General features: G+C 44.1%; 1 protein-coding gene across 1 annotated transcript in view; it reads right to left on the bottom strand.

Annotated features, from left to right (window-relative positions):
• PTPN14 (protein tyrosine phosphatase, non-receptor type 14) overlaps positions 1 to 1,778 on the bottom strand; it is a 188,884-nt gene extending 187,106 nt beyond the window's left edge. The window contains exon 1 of the mRNA XM_018060733.1: positions 1,245 to 1,778. The gene's annotated coding sequence lies outside the window, so the exon portion shown is untranslated. The remainder of the gene's footprint in view (positions 1 to 1,244) is intronic.

The raw sequence follows: 21,898 nt of genomic DNA, 5'->3' as shown, positions 1-21,898 counted from the left end.
AGTTCTTTCCTCCCCCGTGGAAGGCACTTTCCTAATCGGTCCTCTAGGTGAGCAACACCTCAACTCTCCAGACTCAGCGCACACCTGGCCCCCTCTCCTCTGGACCAAGCCTTCCCAGGCCCTCTCAGTACACTCTACTTGCAGATCAGCCAGTGGGTTTCCTCCCGCAGGCTGCAGTTACATCCTGTGTTAGCATCTTTGTATCCCCAATTCCTAGCCCAGGGGGAGAAACTGCCATACTAGGTTTGTTGAATGAATGGGCCAACGAACTAACCCACTTGAAGAAATTCACACGTTGGTGGAAACCCTGTAACCCATCCACAGCAGGTCTGGAAATTCCTCACCTTCACAAAGACCCAGCAACAGTCAGCCCCTGGACGGACTGAAGGCCAAAGCCCACAATCGGCCTTAAGCTGTAGGGAGGGGTGGGGTAGGGGTGACGGGACCTGGAGGAAGTGGGAAGGAAAGTGGGGGTCCGGGCAGCGCTCCCTCACTGCTCCTCAAAAAGGTGAAAAACCCCTTCAGAGCGTTAAAAGCCCAGAAGTAGGGGTCATGCCAGGAGAAAGGGGAGACGGTGTCTGAACACCACTCTTGGAACTTGTTAATACTCAGAACTTGGGGCGTTCGAGGTGGAGACCTGCTCTGAAATCAGGGGGCCAGAGGGTCTCCCTGTGAGTCGGCTGACCACCCAAGTAGGGGCCAAGAAGCCCAGGAGTTTGGTGGCAAGGCTGTGGCCTAGTGGAAGGGCATGGAAATTTCTCCCTCTCAAGATCCTGTCTCCTAGGTAGTGGGGGGGACCGGGGGCGGGGGAGGGGTGTGGAACAGAGGAGGGTCGCGGCGGGGGACCCCCTCCAACTTGAGAGGCAGCGACGTCTTTGGCTTCCATCCTCCGGCCCCCGCTGTCTGCGTATCTCAGCTGCCCTCGCTAGGCCCTCTGTGGTTTCCCAAAAGGAAACAGCAGTGGGGAGGAGGGGGCGAGAGTGCGAGTTTCACCGTCCACTCTGCAGACAGCGCACACCTTCCAACGCCAACTCCAAGCCGTGCGCACTAGCGGGCGGCTCCCACCGCCACTTAACGAGTTCAGCTGCCCGGCCCCTCGCGCTCCGGCTGCCCTGCCAGGCGTCCCGGGCCGCCGATCCCAAGTCGGCGTGGCCAGCGTTTGCCCAAGTCATCGGCAAGGCGCCCGGAGCGCCCAGGGCGGCCCCCAACCTGGGGCCCGACTCCCCGCCCCAGACGCCGCTTACCTGCTTACATGGCCCCGTCGGAACCCCGGAGTCCCGCGCCGAAAGGCTGCCCTCCGCGGGCGGCGGAGCCCCAAGTCCCCCCAAGGAATTGATTCCAGTGGCTGGCGGAGGAGGGGCGGAGGGAAGGAGCCGGAGGAGGCGAAAGGGGAGGGAGGTTTCCGCTGCGATCCCGGCGCGAGAGTTGGTGCGGGGGCGCCCGGAGAAGGGGGGAAAGGAGAACCACCCCGGCGCGGGGCTGTCCCGCCAGAGAGGGAGCCGGGACGGGGAGGCTGGCCGAGGTGGTAGGAGACGCGCCGCCAGGGGCCACGGAGTGGCGGCTGCTCGCCGAGGACCGGCGCCCGGAGGGCAGGCGGCGGAGCGAGCACGAGCGCAGCAACCTGCCCCCGGACTGCGCCCGTCGCGCCCTCCCCGGGGTGAGAAAAGTTGGGACGAACTTTCAGGGGCCGGGAGAGCCAGAGCGGCAGGAAATGCGAGCGGCCGCGAGAGGAGGGAGGAAGGGGCCTGGCGAGTGGGAGGGGACGGAGCAGGCGCCGGCGGCCGCGGCTCCCCCACCCCCGGGCCCGGCTCGGCGGCGCGGGGTGGGGGGGCGCGGGGCGCGCGCCGGGGGCGGGGAGGAATGCGGCGGGGCGGGCGGGGGCGCAGGGGGGCGGCGCGGGAAGGGGAGCCCCGGCTCCCGAGCCCCGGGCGCGCGTCCTTGGGGACGTCACAGCGCTGGAATCCGAGGAATGCCGGGCTGCCGGAGCTCCTTCTGCAGGCCCGGGAGAAGTCGCGCACTTTTATAAATGTGGTGGCTTTGGGAGAAGGTTTTCAAAGGTGAGGGCTGAGCAGGGAGGACGAGGTGAAACTCCCCTGGAGTAAGAGGCGAGGGGAGTGCGGAAAACGAAGGGACCACAGCAACCCCACCTAGCGCCTCTCCCGGGCGGGGCCCGAGGCGGGGGGCGGGAGTGGGGCAGGAAAAATCGCCCCAAGAACTCCGCAACCTGCAGAGGCGGGGCCGCAGCGGGGACTGGCCCACCCCGACCTGGAGCGCCCCACCTTATTCGGGGGACCCCTCCAAGCAGGATGTCCTCACGCAGTCACTGCACAGGGAAAACAGACCCGGAGAAAGGAGGGGTGGCAATCCTTTAAGTTATCTGTCTAGGACTCCTGGAACCTCTGGGTACCAAACCTGGCGTCTAAACCACCCCTCACCCGCTCCTCCGGGAATCGCACAGTTAGTCTACCCAAGGAGTTAGTATACCCAAGGAATTAGTGTACCCAAGGAGTTAGTTTTCCCGGTTCTTTCCTTGCCACAGAATCGCCCCACCCAGCCGGCGTAGGCATTGGGAGGAAACTTCCTTAGCATTTTCGGAGGTGGAGTTAATGAGACGCAGCTGGTAAGACGAACCAGGCTCTCGGAGCCAGGCCCAGGAGCCCGGGTTTTCGGACCTGCCCTGCCGTCCCCGTTCCTGAAAGCCTTGGCCTCTGTAGCTGTAAAAATTAAAGGATTTGCCTGTTTTTCTGTGGTCCTTGGCATTGCAAAAATGATGCCTTAGTCTGTGGTCTTACTCGAGCAACCCTTCCGAGGTTGAATAGGGTCCTCGGAGAATTGCCACTGAGGATGTCGTTCCAAATTCCTTCCGTGTCCCACAACCCAGAGAAATTCCTGGGCTCTTGGGGAAGAGTCTCCTGTACCCATCAGGCACAAATCTGTGGTCATGTGACTTCTCTGAGCATTTGCCCCTATCCAAAACTACAAAGAAGCAGAGAAGACCCTAAGGGATGGAAGGAAAAAGGCTGAAGAGAGTTAAGATCAGTTTCTCCAACTTCCAAGAAATAGCTGGATACTTTCAATATAGACTTGCTGGATTTCCAAAGAAAATTAGGGAGTGCCTTATTGTCCACCAAAAAGTGTGGAAAGCACTTCGTGGGTTCATGTACTATTATCCTCATTTGTAAGATGTGGAAAGTGAGGTGTGAAGACATTATCTGTCTCACCAAGGATCACACAGCAAGTATACTATGATAATGGACCCTGGTGTGTCTGGCCCCAAAATGCAAAGTTATAAACTCTGTAAAATTTAACCAGGACAGGATTAAGATCAAAGATAAGGAAATGCCTACAGGCTCTCTTGGGGTTTCAAGGAAAAGAGGTGGCATTTGTGTATTTTTGCTCAAAAGTCACTTTGTTACCAAACCCTGGAGCACAACATGCTGAGACTGTTGTGCAGAAGAGAAAAGACTTGTATGTAGACAGCAGTTGCACCTGGGTGATCCTGAGCAAGCCACTTCACCTGTAGGCCTGAGTTTGATTGTGAAGTGTGACATGAACTTTGGAGCTTGGTTGAAGGAGTTCATCTCTGAAGTCTTTCCCAGTCTGAAGTGGGATGAATATACACTCCTCTCGGCAGATGGCATGCCTATGAAGGAAGCTAAGTGATAAAGCCAGGACGTCTTGGGGAAAGGACTGTTTTCACACTGCCTTCAGAATCCAAATAAATGTTAAGAATGTTGCTGGGTGTTCAATGGCAAAACAGAAAACCACCAAATAAAATTTAGTACTACTCCTATGGACTCATTTTCATGTTAAATAATTTTGTTTCTAAAAAAAAAAAAAAAAAAGCCTTAGTAATTTAAAAGCCCACAAAGTGGTTTAAAAAAACTTTCATTCTCTAGATAAATATATAAAAGTAGTCACAAGTTTCTTTCCTAAGAGAAAAAAGCAACCCATTGCCTAAGCCTTCATTATACTTGAGTCTCTTCAGTATGCATCAGAGTGACTAGGACCTTGGTTGATGGGATAAGCTCCAAACACATCACTACACATTTATTTCAAACTTCGTAATTTTAGGAACTTGTCAATATTACATATGCTCCCAAATCTTTCAATTGGTTCTAAACCCAATTTAAACTACAAATAAAGGCCAAATCTCATGGGCCACCGTGATTCCTCCCGCCTCCGAGGTGTTTCTCATTAATTTATTAATTTTGTACCTTTAAAACCATTGAAAAGCAAAACAAAATAAGTTCCCCAATCAAAGAAACCTGGGAAGTGAGCAGGCTCTCTTAGAAGAAGTCTGACAACCACTAGGGGCCTTCTACAAAATGTAAAGTCATATATAAGTAGAGAGAATGTTTGCTTTTATCCTAAGTCTAATTTCAGTTCCTAAGAGGATATTTGGCAGTTTACCGTAATAGAGGAAAAAAGAGAAGCTTTTTCAAAATATGCATCCTCTTTAATCCCTGCTCCCCATGTCTCATTCATCTTATCCCCATGGTCTAGGGTAGAGAGACTTCAGTTGGTGCATATATACATATATATATATATAATATTTTTAGGCCGTATTTTATTGATAAAATCCATACGCCATAAAAATGCACATACAACTTGACTTTTTCACGCAGATATATCTATGTGAAAACCACCCAAATCAGGATATAGAAAATGTCCATCACCACAAAAACTTCCCTTAAGTGACTTTTCGGTCAGTATCACCTCTCAAAATTAACTTCTACTACCATAGACTAGTTCTGCAGGTTCTCAAACTTCCTATAAATAGAATTATAAATATAATGTGTGTATGTATATGTGGGTCTGGGTCACAATTTGCTTATCCATCTTTCTGTTGATATATTGGGTAAGTATATTTTGAAAACATTTCCCAAGTAATTATTTTATGCCTGGCCACCTCCAATTCAGAACTGTTGACTTACAACAAAAGTAATCATAAATAAGCCTAGATTATTAATACCTACAAAAAATATTACATAGCAGAGGAGGAAAAAATAGTTTAGAACAACCAACTTTAAGAGTTTTTTAATGGTAGTACACATTCAGAGCTTCTTATCAATGAAAACAAATTAGGAAGTTAACTGGAATACGGACTTTGTGTTATCTAGTGACTTTTTAAAAAGCTATGCGACTGCAGAACTGTCACGTACAGCCTCATGCACAGCATACAGAATTCCATGAGCTCAAATAGTCTGCAGTGTGAATGGCATCCTCTGGATAGGGCACGGTGGTGGCTGTGATATTATGAGCTCTCATTTTAGAGATATTAATAACATCGTGGAATCTGCTCTGGAAGAACCATTTCTGGCATAGAAGGCTGAGCCCTTCCCTCCTGGTTGCATCTCTGTGGACTTTATGGGGAAGAAAAGTGCCCTTTTTTGGCAGGGGACGGAGGGAGCATGCCATTCAGCTTGTGGTATCTTAGTCTTAGTTCCCCAACCAGGGATTGGATCTGCACCCTTGACAGTGAAAGTGCTGCACCCTAACCACTGGACCACCAGGGAATTCCCAAAAAGTGACTTTCTAAAGCTCAGATCTCCCCATGGTGACTAAAGGGAGAAAGTCACACCATATTCAAATAAATAATGCTAACATAACAGAAGAGGTGGCAAGAATACACAGAAAGACTATACAAAAAAGATCTTCATGACCCAGATAATCATGATGGTATGATCACTCACCTAGAGCCAGACATCCTGGAATACAAAGTCAAGTGGGCCTTAGGAAGCATCACTATGAACAAAGCTAGTGGAGGTAATAGAATTCCAGTTGAGCTATTTCAAATCCTGAAAGATGGTGCTATGGAAGTGCTACACTCAATATGCCAGCAAATTTGGAAAACTCAGCGGTGGCCACAGGACCAGAAAAGGTCAGTTTTCATTCCAATTCCAAAGAAAGGCAATGCAAGAAAGGAATGCTCAAACTACCTCATAATTGCACTCATCTCACACGCTACCAAAGTAATGCTCAAAGTTCTCCAAGCCAGGCTTCAACAATATGTGAACCATGAACTTTGAGATGTTCAAGCTGGTTTTAGAAAAGGCAGAGGAACCAGAGATCAAATTGCCAACATCCTCTGGATCATTGAAAAAGCAAGAGAGTTCCAGAAAAATATCTACTTTTGCTTTATTGACTATGCTAAAATCACTGCAGATGGTGATTGCAGCCATGAAATTAAAAGACACATTCCTTGGAAGGAAAGTTATGACCAACCTAGATAGCATATTAAAAAGCAGAGACATCACTTTGTCAACAAGGTCTGTCTAGTTAAGGCTGTGGTTTTTCCTGTGGTCATGAATGGATGTGAGAGTTGGACTATAAAGAAAGCTGAGTGCAGAAGAATTGATGCTTTTGAACTGTGGTGTTGGAGAAGACTCTTGAGAGTCCCCTGGACTGCAAGGAGATCCAACCAGTCCATCCTAAAGGGAATCAGTCCTGAGTGTGGACTGATGTTGAAGCTGAAACTCCAATACCTTGGCCACCTAATTCGAAGAACTGACTCATTTGAAAAGACCCTGATGCTGGGAATGATTGAAGGTGGGAGGAGAAGGGGACAACAGAGGATGAAATGGTTGTATGGCATCGTCGACTCAATGGACATGAGTTTGAGTAATTCCGGGAGTTGGTGGTGGACAGGGAAGCCTGGCATGCTGCAGACAATGGGGTCATAAAGAGTTGGACAAGACAGCAACTGAATTGAACTGAACATAACAGGAGACCTTTGTGGATGCATGAATAGGACGAAAGTGCAAGTTACCTGTTCTTCCAGTCTCTTTTTGAGGCCCACCATACTTGCACCCTTTATGTTACATACTGTCTCTGTTTCATCATCTTTCCTCATGTCTCAGCTCTCTCATTCTTGATATACCCCGATCTCTGGCCGCCAAACCTGGCCACTTTATTATTGCCCCACTTCTTTTCTTTTATCCACCTCTCCGGAAAATGCTCCCTGCCTTCCAAAGGGATCATCCTCTGACTTAAGTCAAAGAAGAGAGGGCCCCCAGATCCATGCCCATCAACCAAGGTCACAAATGAATTATTGCCTTATTATTTCCTTCTGGAAAGAATTTCAAAGATTTTGGGGTTGTGTTCTTTCAAGCTGAGAGGAGAAAGATAAATCTGTCCTCTGGGACTCTGTGCCAGCTCCCCTGGCAACTGCAGTTGACCACATGGGCAATGGTATCAGCAAGGGTCATTTACACCAGGCAGCCTCACTCTAGGCTGATCACTAGTTTTTCCAAAGAAAATGTATAAGATGCAGCCAATTGTTTACTCTTTAAAATTTGATACAATAGCAATATATATTAATCAAGTACACTTGAGAAAGGTAATTAATTCACACACATTTGCACTATTTTCAGCAAGTTTTAAGAAGAATAAAACCTAGGCACCATCAAGTATCTTGCCTATTTCAATGTATTCATTATTCTCTACTAATTTCACCTTAGATCACAAACACACTTTGAATCACATCTTAAAGGTGCAAAGTTCCTGGTCATATTCACCGGTCTCAGCTTGCTGACTTTCCCCCACCCTGCTCTCGGCCCCCGCCTTGTCTTTCAGCCTTTCGGGCTTGATGAGAACACACAGTTTTCCTCCCACATTGACATGTGCACGCGTGCACGTGTGCACACACACACACACACGAGTCATCACCATAGGCTCCATGGAGCACACTGCCAAGGAAGAGTTTACCCTCCTCTTACTGCTGAAAGCCATCTATTACCCAGGAGAGGGAAAAAAAAGTTTTCACTATTTTTCTGGAGAGCTTCTTCATTTTGATTTCAACCATTTTAAACTTTGTAATGAAACAGAGTCATTAAAAAAGAAGGAAAGAAAGAGAAGAGAGGAGAAAAGGAAGGGAAGGAGGAGGGAGGGAGGAATGAAAGAGAGAAAGAAAGGCTCTCTGTAGTCATTTACATGCGATTGATAAACTCAAAAGCACAGTCTGTTAGAGCCTAACAGATCTGGTGCGTGCATGCTAAGTCGCTTCAGTGGTGTCCAGCTCTTTGTGACTATATGGACTGTAGCCCACCAGGCTCTTCTGTCCGTGGGATTCTCCAGGCAAGAATACTAGAGTGGTTTGCTGTGCCCTCCTCCAGGGGATCTTCCCGACCCAGGGAGGGACCTTGTGTCTCCTCTGCACTGGTAGGTAGATTCTTTGCCACTGAGTCCCCAGGGAAGCGACTTGATAGCTATGTGACCCTGGGCAAAGTACTAAATCTCTCCCACCTGAACTTCCTCACCTGTAAAATGAGGAATGATGAGCATGTCTCTCTCACAGGGTTGCAGCAATGAGCAGTAGTAAGGTTGTGGTAAGTGAGTCACTATGTAGGAAACTCTTCAAACAGCACCTGGTTCACATTGAACTCTCAATGTGTTACGTACGTATTAATACCATCACCAACCTCATTCTGTAGATTTCTTATAGAGTGGATTTCTTGCCTCAGCAGGAAAATACATCTGAATCTCAATCCAAATTCCCAGGAGAAAGAATATGTCTTCAGGTGTCAGTATAGGGTCTTAGAAAAGGAGCAGGCTTGGTGCAGCCCTCTGGGTGGGAAAGAGAATTCTCAGACAGGAGAGAGTGCCCAGGGATGCTCCTCATGGTAAAGAAGAAAGTGACCTCCTAGGGAGGGGAGTGACAGAGGGAGGAAGGAAGGGAACCAATATTCCCTGAGCACTTGCTACGCACTAGGAACAAGGCTAGGGCCTGTATGTACGCGATCTGAAGTAGTGCTTGTGATGGTGTTTCAGTATTGTAGACTGAACTCTGTCCCTCTGAAATTCATATGTTGAAGTCCTAAGCCCCAACAGGGCTGTATTTGGGGATAAGGACTTTACAAAGCTAATTAGGGTTACATGAAGTCATGACAGTGGGGCTCCAATGTAATAGGACCCGTGTCTTTATAAGTAGAGAAAGAGATTCCAGATCTCTCTCTACGTGTGCACAGAGGAAAGGCCACGTGAGAACACAGAAGGAGGCCATCCTCCTGCCAAGGAGAGAGGCCCCTCCAGAAACCAACCTGGCAGCACCTTAATTTGGACTTCCAGCCTCCAAAACCGTGAGAATATTGGTTTCTGCTGTTCACACCACACAGCCTGTACTGTTTCACTATGGCAGCCCTAGCAGGCTGATACATTGAGGTTAGTGTTTTTGTTGTTTAACAGAGGAATAAACTGAGATCTCAAGACATTAAATAGCTGCATTTAGACGAGTACCTAAGTACCTATGTACATGGCAGAACCAAAATTCGAATATGGACCTCTCTAATTCCATTTGTTTATGTGCTTTCTAAACCATCACGTGGCCGCAAAGTTTATTGAGTACCAGGATAGTTCAGGAATAGGGTTAGGTGGTGGCTGAGCTTGTATGGTCAAAAAGGGAAATTAAGCCATCAACAGGGTAGAGTCAAAATTCCCCATGAAGAGGACAGTTGTACTTGGCTGATGTTAAATTCTACAAATAAGAAGGCACATACCCAGAGTATGTATCTCCGATTATTTTAAATCCTTCTTTTCCCATGTATTTCTGAGTGCAGCTTGTAAAAGGGGGAAGGGAAGCTGCTGCCATATGGTCTGGGAGCGGCTCCTTTCAAAGACGTCTAATTTTCACTACTAATTATTTCATCAGAGAAGCCTGGTGTGCTGTAGCCCATGGGATTGCAAAGAGTTGGACATGACTGAGCGACTGAACAGCAATATTTATGTCATCAGCTCCCAAGATTCCTATGAGTTAAAGTCCTCACTGTTTAGCTACATGAACTCCAAGAAGTGGCAGTTTGGGTCCACGGTCCTTCCTAAAACACAGATCGCCTTCGCCTTCTGCCATGAAGTGACTGTTTCTGGTAGTGCAGAGTCATTTCTGTTCATGACCTAGATCTCAAAAGGTCAGAAATACCCTAATTTCTAAGAATAGTGGCTTGTGAATCTCTCAGGAATCCATGAACTGAGCTAAACTGTTCTTCGTCCTATTTATATCCCTACCTGGGCCAGCTCTGAGAAAGGTACACAGCTATAGAATTTACCAGGGCTGGCCAAGGAGCCATCAACACCTCGAGGAGCTGCGTGAGGGCAGGTCAATGAGAGCTGTAATTATCCCTGTCTAACCATCTCCAAAATATCTGCCTGTTGTCATTCTGTGACATGGTAGTGGCTACAGGTGCCAGGTTGCTAAGAATAACTGGGCTAGAGAAATCCTGAGTGGAATCTTAAAATCATTCTTCATAGGAGATAAAGTGATAGCTAAACACACTGTTATTAAAAAAAAAGAAAAAAGTCAAGTCAGCCAGGACATTTCTGAGTAAAACGTCAATAGATTCCCCCCTCTCCACTGTGTACATTCTCCTTTCCCACCAACCTCAGAGGAAAAATGTTTAGAGCCAGAGCGTCAGTCTGTACCTTCTTATAATGATGGCATTCAGAATAAAGGGGCCAGGCGAGATACAGCCCTTTTGCTGACACTGTGTTTGCTAATATTCGCAGCTGCCCTAAAATCTCCCTGAAAATATATCCAGCCTGAGGAAGCTGGATTCCAACTGTATGGGCAACTGACTCTTCTCCATCTCGTGTCCTGAATGTGACATTTAAATAAAGCCCCAATAAAAGGCAATTCATTAGTTTGTTCTTTTCCCCTCACCTCTTTGGTTCTGAGTTTATTTTTAAATGTAATTTAAACACCTAAATGAAATTGTCAATAAATAATAATGCAAACTGTACTACTGCATTTATGGAAGTCAAAAAAAAAGAAAAAAGCTAGATAGACTTCCAGATGGATTACAGATTCAGAGGACTGGATAACAGGACAAGAAAGGGTGCATTTGTTTCTAACACTGGACCGCTATTGCCAGAACACCCCTCTGAAGGGACGGGCCATGAAAAGAATCTTCTGCTGTGATTAGCAACAAGGAACAACCTTTGCTGGGGGAGGGAAGAATCAGGTCGTGTTTGGGATGCCTTTCTATAGAACATGGACTCCCCAGCCTGCAGGGGTGAGATAGGGTTACCCCCAAGTATGGGCAGGGCTATGTCAGTGAATCCAATAGCACTCAGTCAAACCTTCCCAAAGACCCGGCTGCTTCCTGGCTGCCTCCCCTAGAATAAGGGGTGACTCAGAGTGTGGCTGACTCCCTGACTTCAAACATTTCTGAGTAATTCTCATGGACCCAGACAAGGGCAATTAGAGGACTGGTTTGGAATGACCACTGAGGATCGAAAGATACTTCTGGTGGCCAGCAGGGGAAAGGCAAATGGCCTAGGAAGCTCAATTTTGAGATATCTTCTGCTACAAGAGGAGACAGAGGTACCTGCTGACATCCTAAATCTTAAGATGCTGCTGCTAAGTCACTTCAGTCGTGTCCGACTCCTAGCGACCCCATGGACTGCAGCCTACCAGGCTCCTCTGTCCATGGGATTTTCCAGGCAAGAGTACTGGAGTCGGTTGCCATTGCCTTCTCCCTTAAGATGCTAGAAGGAGCTTACTCATGTAGGAGGGCGTGTCCTGGCCTTGCCTCCACGATGGGCGCCTCTGAGGTCCTGGGATACACAAAGACAGAGCTTTTATATGCTGAAAGAAAAACTTTCCAACCTGATTTCCAACCCTACTTCCCTGGCTTCCTCTGCCCCCGGGATGCCGCCATTTGGCTGTTCCTTGAACATACCCTCGGAGTACTCCCCACCCCAGGATCTCTGCACGCGCTGTTTCCTCTGCCGAGAACTCCACTCCTCTAGGTGTTTTTTCACTTCATTCCTTGGACAGACTTTTCTCAACCGTCCTGTCAAAATAGAACCTCTTCACACTCCAGTCTCTATTCCTTTGTGCGCATGCTCGGTCATGTCTGCCTCTTTGCGACCCCGTGGACTATATAGCGCTCCAGGCTCCCCTGTCCATGGAATTTTCCAGGCAAGAATATTGGAGTGAGTTGCCATGTCCTCCTCCAGGGGACCTTGCTGACCCAGGGTTGAACCCACGTCTCCTGCATCTCCTGCATTGGCAGGTGGGTTCTTTACCACTGAGCCACCTGGGGAACCCTCTCTTCCTTTATCCTGCTCCAATTTTGTATCTATTCACATTTGTTTGTTTATTGCCCCCCCACCCCAACCCCTGCCCCTCCAGACGCTCCATCACAGGTAGAGATTTTTGGTCACAACTGTATTCCACTGCCTGGTACATAGACCTTCAACAAATTTTTTATGAATATTTGGATAAATAAAAGCTGTATAATTTTTATGTCATTATATACAGTTATTTTCCTGTGCTAAGAATTCTACATGTACTATGTTATTTAATCTTTACAACAACCCTATGATGTAGGGGTTATAATCTCCCATTTGCAGATGAAGAAATTGAGGGTTAGAGAGATGAAATAACTTACCTGTTTTTGTTGTTATTTCTAGCTGGTGGTTTCTGTGTTTAGGGGGTTTTGATGTTTGTTTGCTTGTTTGTTTTTGGTGGCCCTGGGCCTTAGTTGAGGCACACAGGCTTTCTCTAGTTGTGGGACTTGGACTTAATTGTCCCATGGCGTGTGGGATCTTAGGCCCCCAACCAGGGATTGAACCCACATCTCCTGAATTGGAAGACAGACTCTTACCCACTGGACCATAGGGAAGTCTGACTGTTTGTTTATAAGAACCTCAGTCACATGGAGTTAAGTGTTGTGCTTAACTCAGTCATGTCCAAATCTTTGCAACCCCGTGGATTGTAGCCCCACCAGGCTCCTCTGTCCATGGGATTCTCCAGGCAAGAATACTGGAGTGGGTTGCCATGCCCTCCTCTAGGGGATCTTCCCAACCCGGGGATCTTCCCAACCCAGGGATCGAACCCAGGTCTCACGCATGGCAGGTGGATTCTTTACCATCTGAGCCACCAGAGAAGCCTGGAATCTCCATTCCAAACACACTCTGTTCTTCAGTTTATACACTGCCTCTCTCTTGCTTATTTTATAATTTTCCCTCTTTATGCCCTGTTCCTAACTTGGTTCTCTTCCTCCAGATTTGCATTTGACATTGTATGTCTAGGGCAGTAAATAATAGTTAAGGGTCCAGCTAGTTTGCTTGGACTGACCTCCTGGTTTTGCCACTTATTAGCTGTAACATTAGGAAATTCTTGGTCATGATTCTTGAACGTTTGATCTCTCTCCATTTCCTTTTTTTTCCTTCTGTGTCCCTAGTACAGAGACTTTAACACTTACCTGATTCTCCACGTTTCTTTTCTCTCCATTTTCCATTCTTTATCCTTACACTTTCTTTGCCTCCTGGGGAAACTCCTTAACCTAATCTTCCAGCTCATATATTTACTAGATACCTTCATTCTATAAGCAAGCCATTGAATTATTTATTCAATAAGTACAGGATTTTAAAATTATTTTGTCCTTTTTATTGAGGTATAATCAACAAAATTGTTAGATACTTAAAAATATATGGTGCCCTGATGTGATATATATAACCATTGTGAAAGGATTTTGCCCATTAAGTTAACACGTCTATCATCTCACATATTTACTGTTGGCAGGTGGGTTAGAACATTTAAATTCTACCCCTCTTAACAGATTTCAATTACACAATAGTGTGATTGACCATAGTCACCAGGTTACACATTAGGTCTTCGGACATTATTCATTTTGTAACTGAAAGTTTGTGCCCTTTTACCAACCTCTCTCTATTCCCCTCACCCTCGAGCTCCTGTTTCTGCTCTCTGCTTCTATGAGTTTGATTTTTTTTTTTTTTAAATTCCACCTAGAAGTGACAACATCAGTACTGTCTTTCTCTGTCGGGGTTCATTCTAATTCTTTTACTTTTCTAGTGAAAGTGAAGTCACTCAGTTGCGTCTGCCTCTTTGTGACCCCATGGACTGTAGCCTACCAGGCTCCTCCGTCCATGGGATTTTCCAGGCAATAGTACTGGAGTGGGGTGCCATTACCTTCTCCAGGAGATCTTCCCCACCCAATGATCAAACCTGGGTCTCCTGCATTGCAGACAGATGCTTTACCTTCTGAGCCATCAGGGAAGGGGTTACTTTTCTAGTAAGAACTGTTTATTCTCACTTTATGTTTCCAATATCTTCTCTCAGCTCTTCAAGCACATTTGTTATTCTGGTTTTAAATTCTTTTCCCCTTTTCCATGTGTTCTGCTTTCTCTGACATAAGCTGTTCAGTTGGTTGTTCCTCAGACTCACAGTTCTCAGTATTTGCCCTCTGAACTCATCCTTGTTCCTTTGGGACCATTGTGTGTGTGTGTGTGTGTGTGTGTGTGTGTGTGTGTGTGTGTTCAGTTGCTCAGTCTTGTCTGACTCTGCGACTCCATGGACTGCAGCCTGCCAGGCTTCTCTGTCCATGGGATTTTTCAGACAAGCATACTAGAGTGGGTTGCCATTTCTTCCTCCAGGGGATTTTCCCTAACCAGGAACTAACCCCACGTCTCCTGCATCTTCTTCATTGGCAGGCTAAGTCTTTATCCGTGGGCTGCCTTGGTTAGCAAAATTCGTCTGTGCAGAGGGGCAGACATCTATAGTAAGCTTATGCTGCTCTAGATGAGTTGGTGCCTATATTTGTTATGTGCATCTGTGGGAAAGGCACAGGGCTTTGCTCAACTGGTCTCCAAAGAACTTCTGAATTATCTTTTATTGGAGGCAGCCACTCTGTATCATAAGTAAATACCATAGTGGGGATGAGAGCGAGGAGATGTGTGAGGAGGGGGTATTATTAGGGACTGGTCAGACCAGCTACACTCATTGCCATCTGCTTATACCCATACCTGATCTGAGCTCTGCCTTATAGTTACCCCATTGCTCCTGGCCTATGCTCTGAAAATCCTGCCTCCACAGTACCCAAAGGAGGGGACAAATCTGCCTAGGGCAACACGGATGAGGAAAGGGCAGAACTAAAACATTTCCCCCAAACTTGAGTCCCTGCTTGTGACCCCAGGGCTTCCCCACCCCTGGCCAGTTTCCCTGCTGGTAGATCAAGTCAACTCCGATATTCTCCAAGAATTTCTTTCCGTGGCTAACTGCTGAGCACAGTTCCAAGGTCTGTCATCTCCCGTGGCAATTCTCCAGGAGAGAACACTCAATCTGTGTTTCTTTGCTATCTTGCCCTGAACCAGAAGCTTTGTAAATTTCCCAAGATCACCAGCTGTGAGTGATGGAGCTGAGGTTCAAGCTTTGATCTTTTTTACGCCAGTCCTTGTGATGTTAGCCCCTGAACTATGCTCAGGGTTTGCTGAAAAGTGATTGGGTCAAATTATCCATTCAACTAAAAAAATTATTTCATTCCAAATGTTTCCCACTAACCAAAACATGGACTCCTTAGAGAAATGGCAAACTTCAAGTCTGAGGAAAGAAATGTACAAGAAAGGTATCCAAAGAACACTAGGGTCATAACCAAAAAACTCAGGAACCACCTTGAAGAGATTCCCAGTGGGTGTAGATAGAACAATTTTAGCATTTGTAAGTATAATAACAGCAATTGGTTATAAAATTTCAACTGTGTTGAAACCTATAAGTTCATAATGGTACAAGAAAAAGAAAAAGAAAAAAACCCCTAACTAGTCACCATTGGAACCAACTCATTATTTTGAAAAATGATAAATGAAGGCATAGAAATAAATCACCATGTCTTTCCTAAGAAATTACTCCACTGGTAACCAAATAGTAGATGAGGAGGGGTTTTACATGATGGAAATACCCTAGATAACAAATAAAAGGGATGATGAAATTAGAATATCACTATTTCGCAACTTCTGATAAGGAATGGATCTAGGCAACAGCTGGAGTGGTTACTAACATCACAAAAAGAGGACTATTTTGAAGACTAAAGAGAGTCAAACATAGGACTATTTTGTTTTGAAAAAGGTAATCTGAACCCGATCAGGCCTCTAGATAGAGTTAGCTACCAATTTACAAAACGTGCACATCAGAGGAATATGTTCAAACAGATCTCAGAGATCAGTAAATGAGTATTAGCAGAATGTAGGCTGTGGCAGTGTCTGGAAGAAAACTTGTTTTTCCTTTTAAACAATGCATTTCAATGGTGGGGAAGAAATAAGGTTAATGTATAGATTAAAAGAGACTTAAAAGACATATTAACTGTCACAACATGTGGCCTTATCTGTATCCTGATTCAAACAGCATCTAAAAAAAAGTTATTTATTCTATTTATGAAGACCTTTGAACACTGATTAGATATTAAGAAATTATTATGAAATATTTTAGATAACTGATCGTTTGTATGTTAAAAATAGCTTCTTCTGTTTTAAATATACATATATATATATACACATATTTTATTTTATTTTATTTTTTTTTTTGGTCAACTCTTCACATGAGGTGGCCAAAGTATTGGAGTTTCAGCTACATCATCAGACCTTCCAATGAACAACCAAATTGATCTTCTTTATTTATTTATTTTTTTTAAGATTTAAAATGTTTTATTTTTTATTATTATTATTTTTTTTAATTTTAAAATCTTTAATTCTTACATGCGTTCCCAAACATGAACCCCCCTCCCACCTCCCTCCCCATAACATCTCTCTGGGTCATCCCCATGCACCAGCTCCAAGCATGCTGTATCCTGCATCAGACATAGACTGGCGATTCAATTCTTACATGATAGTATACATGTTAGAATGTCATTCTCCCAAATCATCCCACCCTCTACACATATTTTAAAAATTTATTTATAGTTGAAATGTTATATTTCTGCTTTGCTTCCAAATAAGATAGGAGGTGAGAAATTTATGGGGGTATAGGTAAAGCAAGATTGGCAAAGAGTTTATGATTGCTGAAACTTGTTGATGGATATATGGGCATTCATTTTACTATTCTGGTTCATTTTGTAAAAGTATGAAATAATAAACTTGAAAGCCTAATAATAAAAAGCTTAAAAAAGAAAAATATAAGAATAATATGTCCTCATCTCAAATATTATTGAAGTATATAATTAAAAGATGGGTTGCATGTTTTCAAATCCTGTTTCCATCTCAAAATTCCCTGCAGGCGATCACTTTAATTCTATACTGATACAAAGGTTTTATGAGTTATTTTATAGCTATATATATGTTAAGTGCAAGAGAAAACTGAAGCGAACCATTAGCTACTACAAAATGCTGTCAGCCATCCTACATTTTGGGTAGGATAGACACAAGACTGTAAGTTTTTTTTAAAGTCTGTAATTATGCATGTTAAACTGTTAACAAAATAGAAGAGAAAAATGACATTTTCATTTGTACTAAATTTGGGATTTGAGGCTATCAGAACAAGTTCCAAGATACTTCACTTAGGAGAAAACACACTATAAACATTCCAAACTGAGGAAACAAATTTGTTTGGGATTGGATAGAAGGAAACTTCACTTGAAACAAGTAAACATAAGTATAGCTTAGGGCTCCTTTAGGTAGTGCATTCCACTACTGATTTTGATTTTTAAGTTCTACTGAATTTATGCTACTGCTAAGTGACTTCAGTCGTGTCCAACTCTGTGCAATGCCATAGACGGCAGCCCATCAGGCTCCCCTGTCCCTGGGATTCTCCAGGCAAGAACACTGGAGTGGGGTGCCATTTCCTTCTCAAAGGCACACACTCCATGATCCATGATCTGGATTTGAAGTCAGAAGACCTGAGTCTATTGGTAACCTGTGTGCTGGGAATCCAAACAACTGGTCAATCCTGTCAGTGAGGTTTTTAAAACTATCTGTTTCAGCTAGAAATACTCCATTTAAATAGTTGATAAATTACTCACAGTAGACCTGTCCAGGAAAGAGAAGAAAAGAAAGCTCAGCAAGCATAAGAATATAAATAGCCACCGAGTATCATAACTACACAGACCTTATTTAAAAACAGAGAGAGAAACACTTAGGGTGTGCATCAATCTTATTATCTCTTTTCTGACAAGAAGCAGAAAGATGGACTTGCAGGGCCCTTCTGCATGCCAGGAACCACCTACTCCCACCCATCTGCCAGGCCAGCTCCATATGGTCTCTAAAATCAATGTATCTCTTTGTGAGATTTTTTTTTTCCAATTAAGGAGAGCACATTTCCTACTCAATTTTTCTGCAAACTCCTCAAAGCACTTACATGACTGAATCTGTGTAAAATTTAATCTATTTATTATAGATGGTATACAGATTAATACTGGCTAATGTTAATTATTCTTTTCTGTGTACCCAGCTGATATTAGCATTAATTCAAAAGTGTTTAATAAGCCCTTACTGTTTGTTAAGTGTTGATAATATACAGTTGAATAAGACATGTTTTGGGGTGAACTTTTTAAACAATCTTCCACATTTCTACTAAAGCAAGGCTCTGTTATCATCTTTTAAAAATTTCTTATCTGTAAGACAAAATTATGCATGAATACATGGTTTTTGATACAAATGAAGGGTGTTTTTTAATAACAGAATTTGGGGAAAAGGTTCAATAGCTACTTTCCTTGAAACACTATTACCACATCTTTTTATATTCTTTAATTTTAAAAAGAATCATTCGAATTCAGTGATACTTAAGGTAAAACTTGAAAAATATTATGATATCATCAAATCATGACAATTTAGGAAAACAGTCCTTAGGAGGAGCACAAGAATATCATTTCTGGCTAAAACAGCACTTTGCTGTAAGAACTGTAAATGGAGCATATAAAAGGAGTCTGACTTCAGAATTCCTAGTATTTGAAAACCACACAAAGGAAGAAAACAATGTTAAAATAAGGAACTAAAAATTTTACTCTAAATAATAGCTGTTCTGGGAGTGAGTTACATCTTTATGTGTGTTTTCTATCTGACTGAACACACATTTTTATTGATTTGCAACCAGCAAAGCCATTGGTACCCATTTTAGTATAGAAAGCAAGGACTCTAGGAAAAACATTTGAGAACACTCTCTCTATATTGTTGAAAAACATTTGAGAAAACTACTATAGTAGTCATTTCTAAACCAAATTCTGTAACCGAGAAAGTAAATATTAATATATGGCCACACAAAACTATCAATTTCCTCAAAAATGCACAGAAATAAGTGAGTTATAAACAGTTGGCAGGACAGGGGTGTTCATGTGTGAGACCCTCCACTCAGGCTGTTGCTGGCCAGGCCTGGGTCACTGGAGCACAGGCCGCTTGTCCACACTCTAAAGCCCCTGCTGAGCTCACCGATGTCTTAGCAAGAGTTTGTAAGAGGAGAAAGTGACATTTTCACTCATACTAAAACTGATATTTCATCAGAAAAGTTCAGCAGCGCCTCATTTTGGAGAAAACCTAATATAAAAATTCCAAACTCATGAACTAAATATATTGAGGGATTGTTTCCCATTCAAGGTAAATAGCCAAGGCTCTAATCACAGGCTCACTTATATTATGTGCTCCAGTATTGATTACACGTCAGAATTCAAAATTTATACAAATTATACACATGCATATACACGCATATATACACACACATGATGTAGTATTTTGACTTTGAGGTCAGGCGTGAGATTATTACAAGTTGTAACTGGCCATGTAAATCTACAATTCATTTGTGGGTCCTTGTTTCCCAAACTATACAGTCAGGAAAACTGGCCTAAAACACGTTTTAACTCTAAACTATATGATTCTCTTATTTCTCTAAGATAAGTTTACTACATCAGTGGTATAAGTTCACAGTTCCCTTATACACCTTGTCCCCAGACTCCCTATTTTAAAGAGCGGTGGTTTTGGCCAATGGTCTGGAAACTACACAATTGAACTTCCTGTGGTTTCTAGAACTTCGGCTTCTATACATCTGGACTTTGGGGGACATGTCAAGAAAAAATGTTTTTAATGTCCAAATATCAGTACAGAAGTCTACCTGAGACTTTCTATAGGTAAAATAAAAGTTGTCTTTTCTTTAAAAAATCTCTGGAAAAGCAAGTTAATACACCAAATGCTCTCTACCGTTTCTCCAGACATTAAGTTTCTAAGGTCTTCCACCATTTGTCTATTAGTGGAGGACAGCATTATAAACAGGTAACAAATGAATGCAGATGGAGAAATAGCAGAATACTGAATTTTAGTTCATGAGTTTATTTATGCCTATAAACGTATGGCTGTCCTTTTCTATTCCTATGTAAACTATAATCATTTACTAACTCAACAACTATAACTTGAACTCTTACTATGTGCTAGGCCTTGTGCTAGACACTAGATGCAAGTAGATGGAACGAGACAGGCTCTGGCCTCATGAAAGTTACAGCTAGCACAGACAAGCACTAAATAAATTGTTATACGAAATACATTCATAATCACAAATTGTGCTAAAGGTAATGAAGGGAGAAAAACAAGAGTATCAAGAGAAAGAGGATAAATCTCCTAACTTAGAATCTGGGATACTTGAATCTTCAAAACAATTTCTCTTTTATGCCAGGTCAGATGTGATCTCTGAGGCCAGGCTGAGTGTATCAGTCAGGGGTCTCCAAGAAACAAAATCAATAGAAGCTATATATATATATTTGGCTTCCCTGGTGGCTCTGTGCCAATGCAGGAGATGTGGGTTCGATCCCTGGGTGGGTCTGGAAGATCCCCTGGAGGAGGAAATGGCAACCCACTCCAGTATTCTTACCTGGAAAATCCCACAGACAGTAGAGCCTAAAGGACTACCATCTGTGGGGCCACAAACAGTCGGACATGACTGAGCAACTGAGCATGCACAGACAGAGAGAGAGTCCTTTTAGGATTGACTCAGATGATTATGTAGGCCGAGAAGTCTCATGATCTGCCATTTGCAAGCTGGAGAACCAAGAAAGCTGGGGGTGCAGTTCAGTTCAAGTCCCAGGGCCCGATAATAGAGGAGCTAACGAGAAGGCAATGGCAACCCACTCCAGTACTCCTGCCTGGAAAATCCCATGGACAGAGGAGCCTGGTGGGCTGCAGTCCATGGGGTCGCTAAGAGTGGGACACGACTGAGCGACTTCCCTTTCACTTTTCACTTTCATGCATTGGAGAAGGAAATGGCAACCCACTCCAGTGTTCTTGCCTGGAGAATCCCAGGGACAGGGGAGCCTGATGGGCTGCCGTCTATGGGGTTGCACAGAATCGGACACAACTGAAGCGACTTAGCAGCAGCAGCAGCAACAGCGTAAGTCCAGGTCAGATCCGAAGGCCTGAGAACCAGGAGTGCAGATGTCCAAGGACAGGAGAAAACGGATGTCCCATCTCAGGTGGAAGGAGCAAATCCCCACTTCCTCTGCCTTTTTGTGCTATCCATGTTCTCGATGGTTTGGAAAATTCCCATTCACATCAGTGAGGGTGGATCTTCTTTATTCATCTTATTAACTCGAATGCTAATTTCTTCCAGAAACACCCTCACAGCCACTCAGAAATAATGTTTTACCAGCTATCTGGGCATCCCTTTGCCCAGTCAAGTCAACACATAAAATTAACCTTCGAATACAATGAAGAAAAAAAGAAAAAACCAATATTAAAGGAGAGAGTAACCTAGAACTTGGGATATTTGAACCTGTAGAACAATTCATCTTCTAAAAAATTTCCAAATTTTATTTATTTATTTATTTATTTGGCTATACCCCATAGGTGTACCCCACTTAGTTCCTGACCAGGGATTCAACTTTCAGGCCACAGCAGTGAAAGTGCCAAGTCCTAACCATTGGACTGCCAGGGAATTCCCTAAAACATTCATCTTTTATATAAGATGCTTCCTATAGATCAGATGTTTTCTCAAAGATCAAGCTGGGGAATGTAGAATGTCCTTTCTCTCCATAACCCTCTCTCTGGTCTTCCTTCTTCATCCACAGGTTCCTGGAAACCGACTCTTTCCTTCCTTCTCTTTCAGAAACAATTAGGCCCCCAAGTACATCCAGCTGGGCTTCCCCTGTGGCTCAGTGGTAAAGAATCTGCCTGCAATGCAGGAGATGCAGGAGGGGCA

The sequence above is a fragment of the Capra hircus genome, chromosome 16, assembly GCF_001704415.2.
Source record: "Capra hircus breed San Clemente chromosome 16, ASM170441v1, whole genome shotgun sequence".
Classification (NCBI taxonomy): Eukaryota; Metazoa; Chordata; class Mammalia; order Artiodactyla; family Bovidae; genus Capra; species Capra hircus.
The sequence above is the reverse complement of the archived record's forward strand: the minus strand, read 5'-3'. Positions and strand labels throughout refer to the sequence as shown.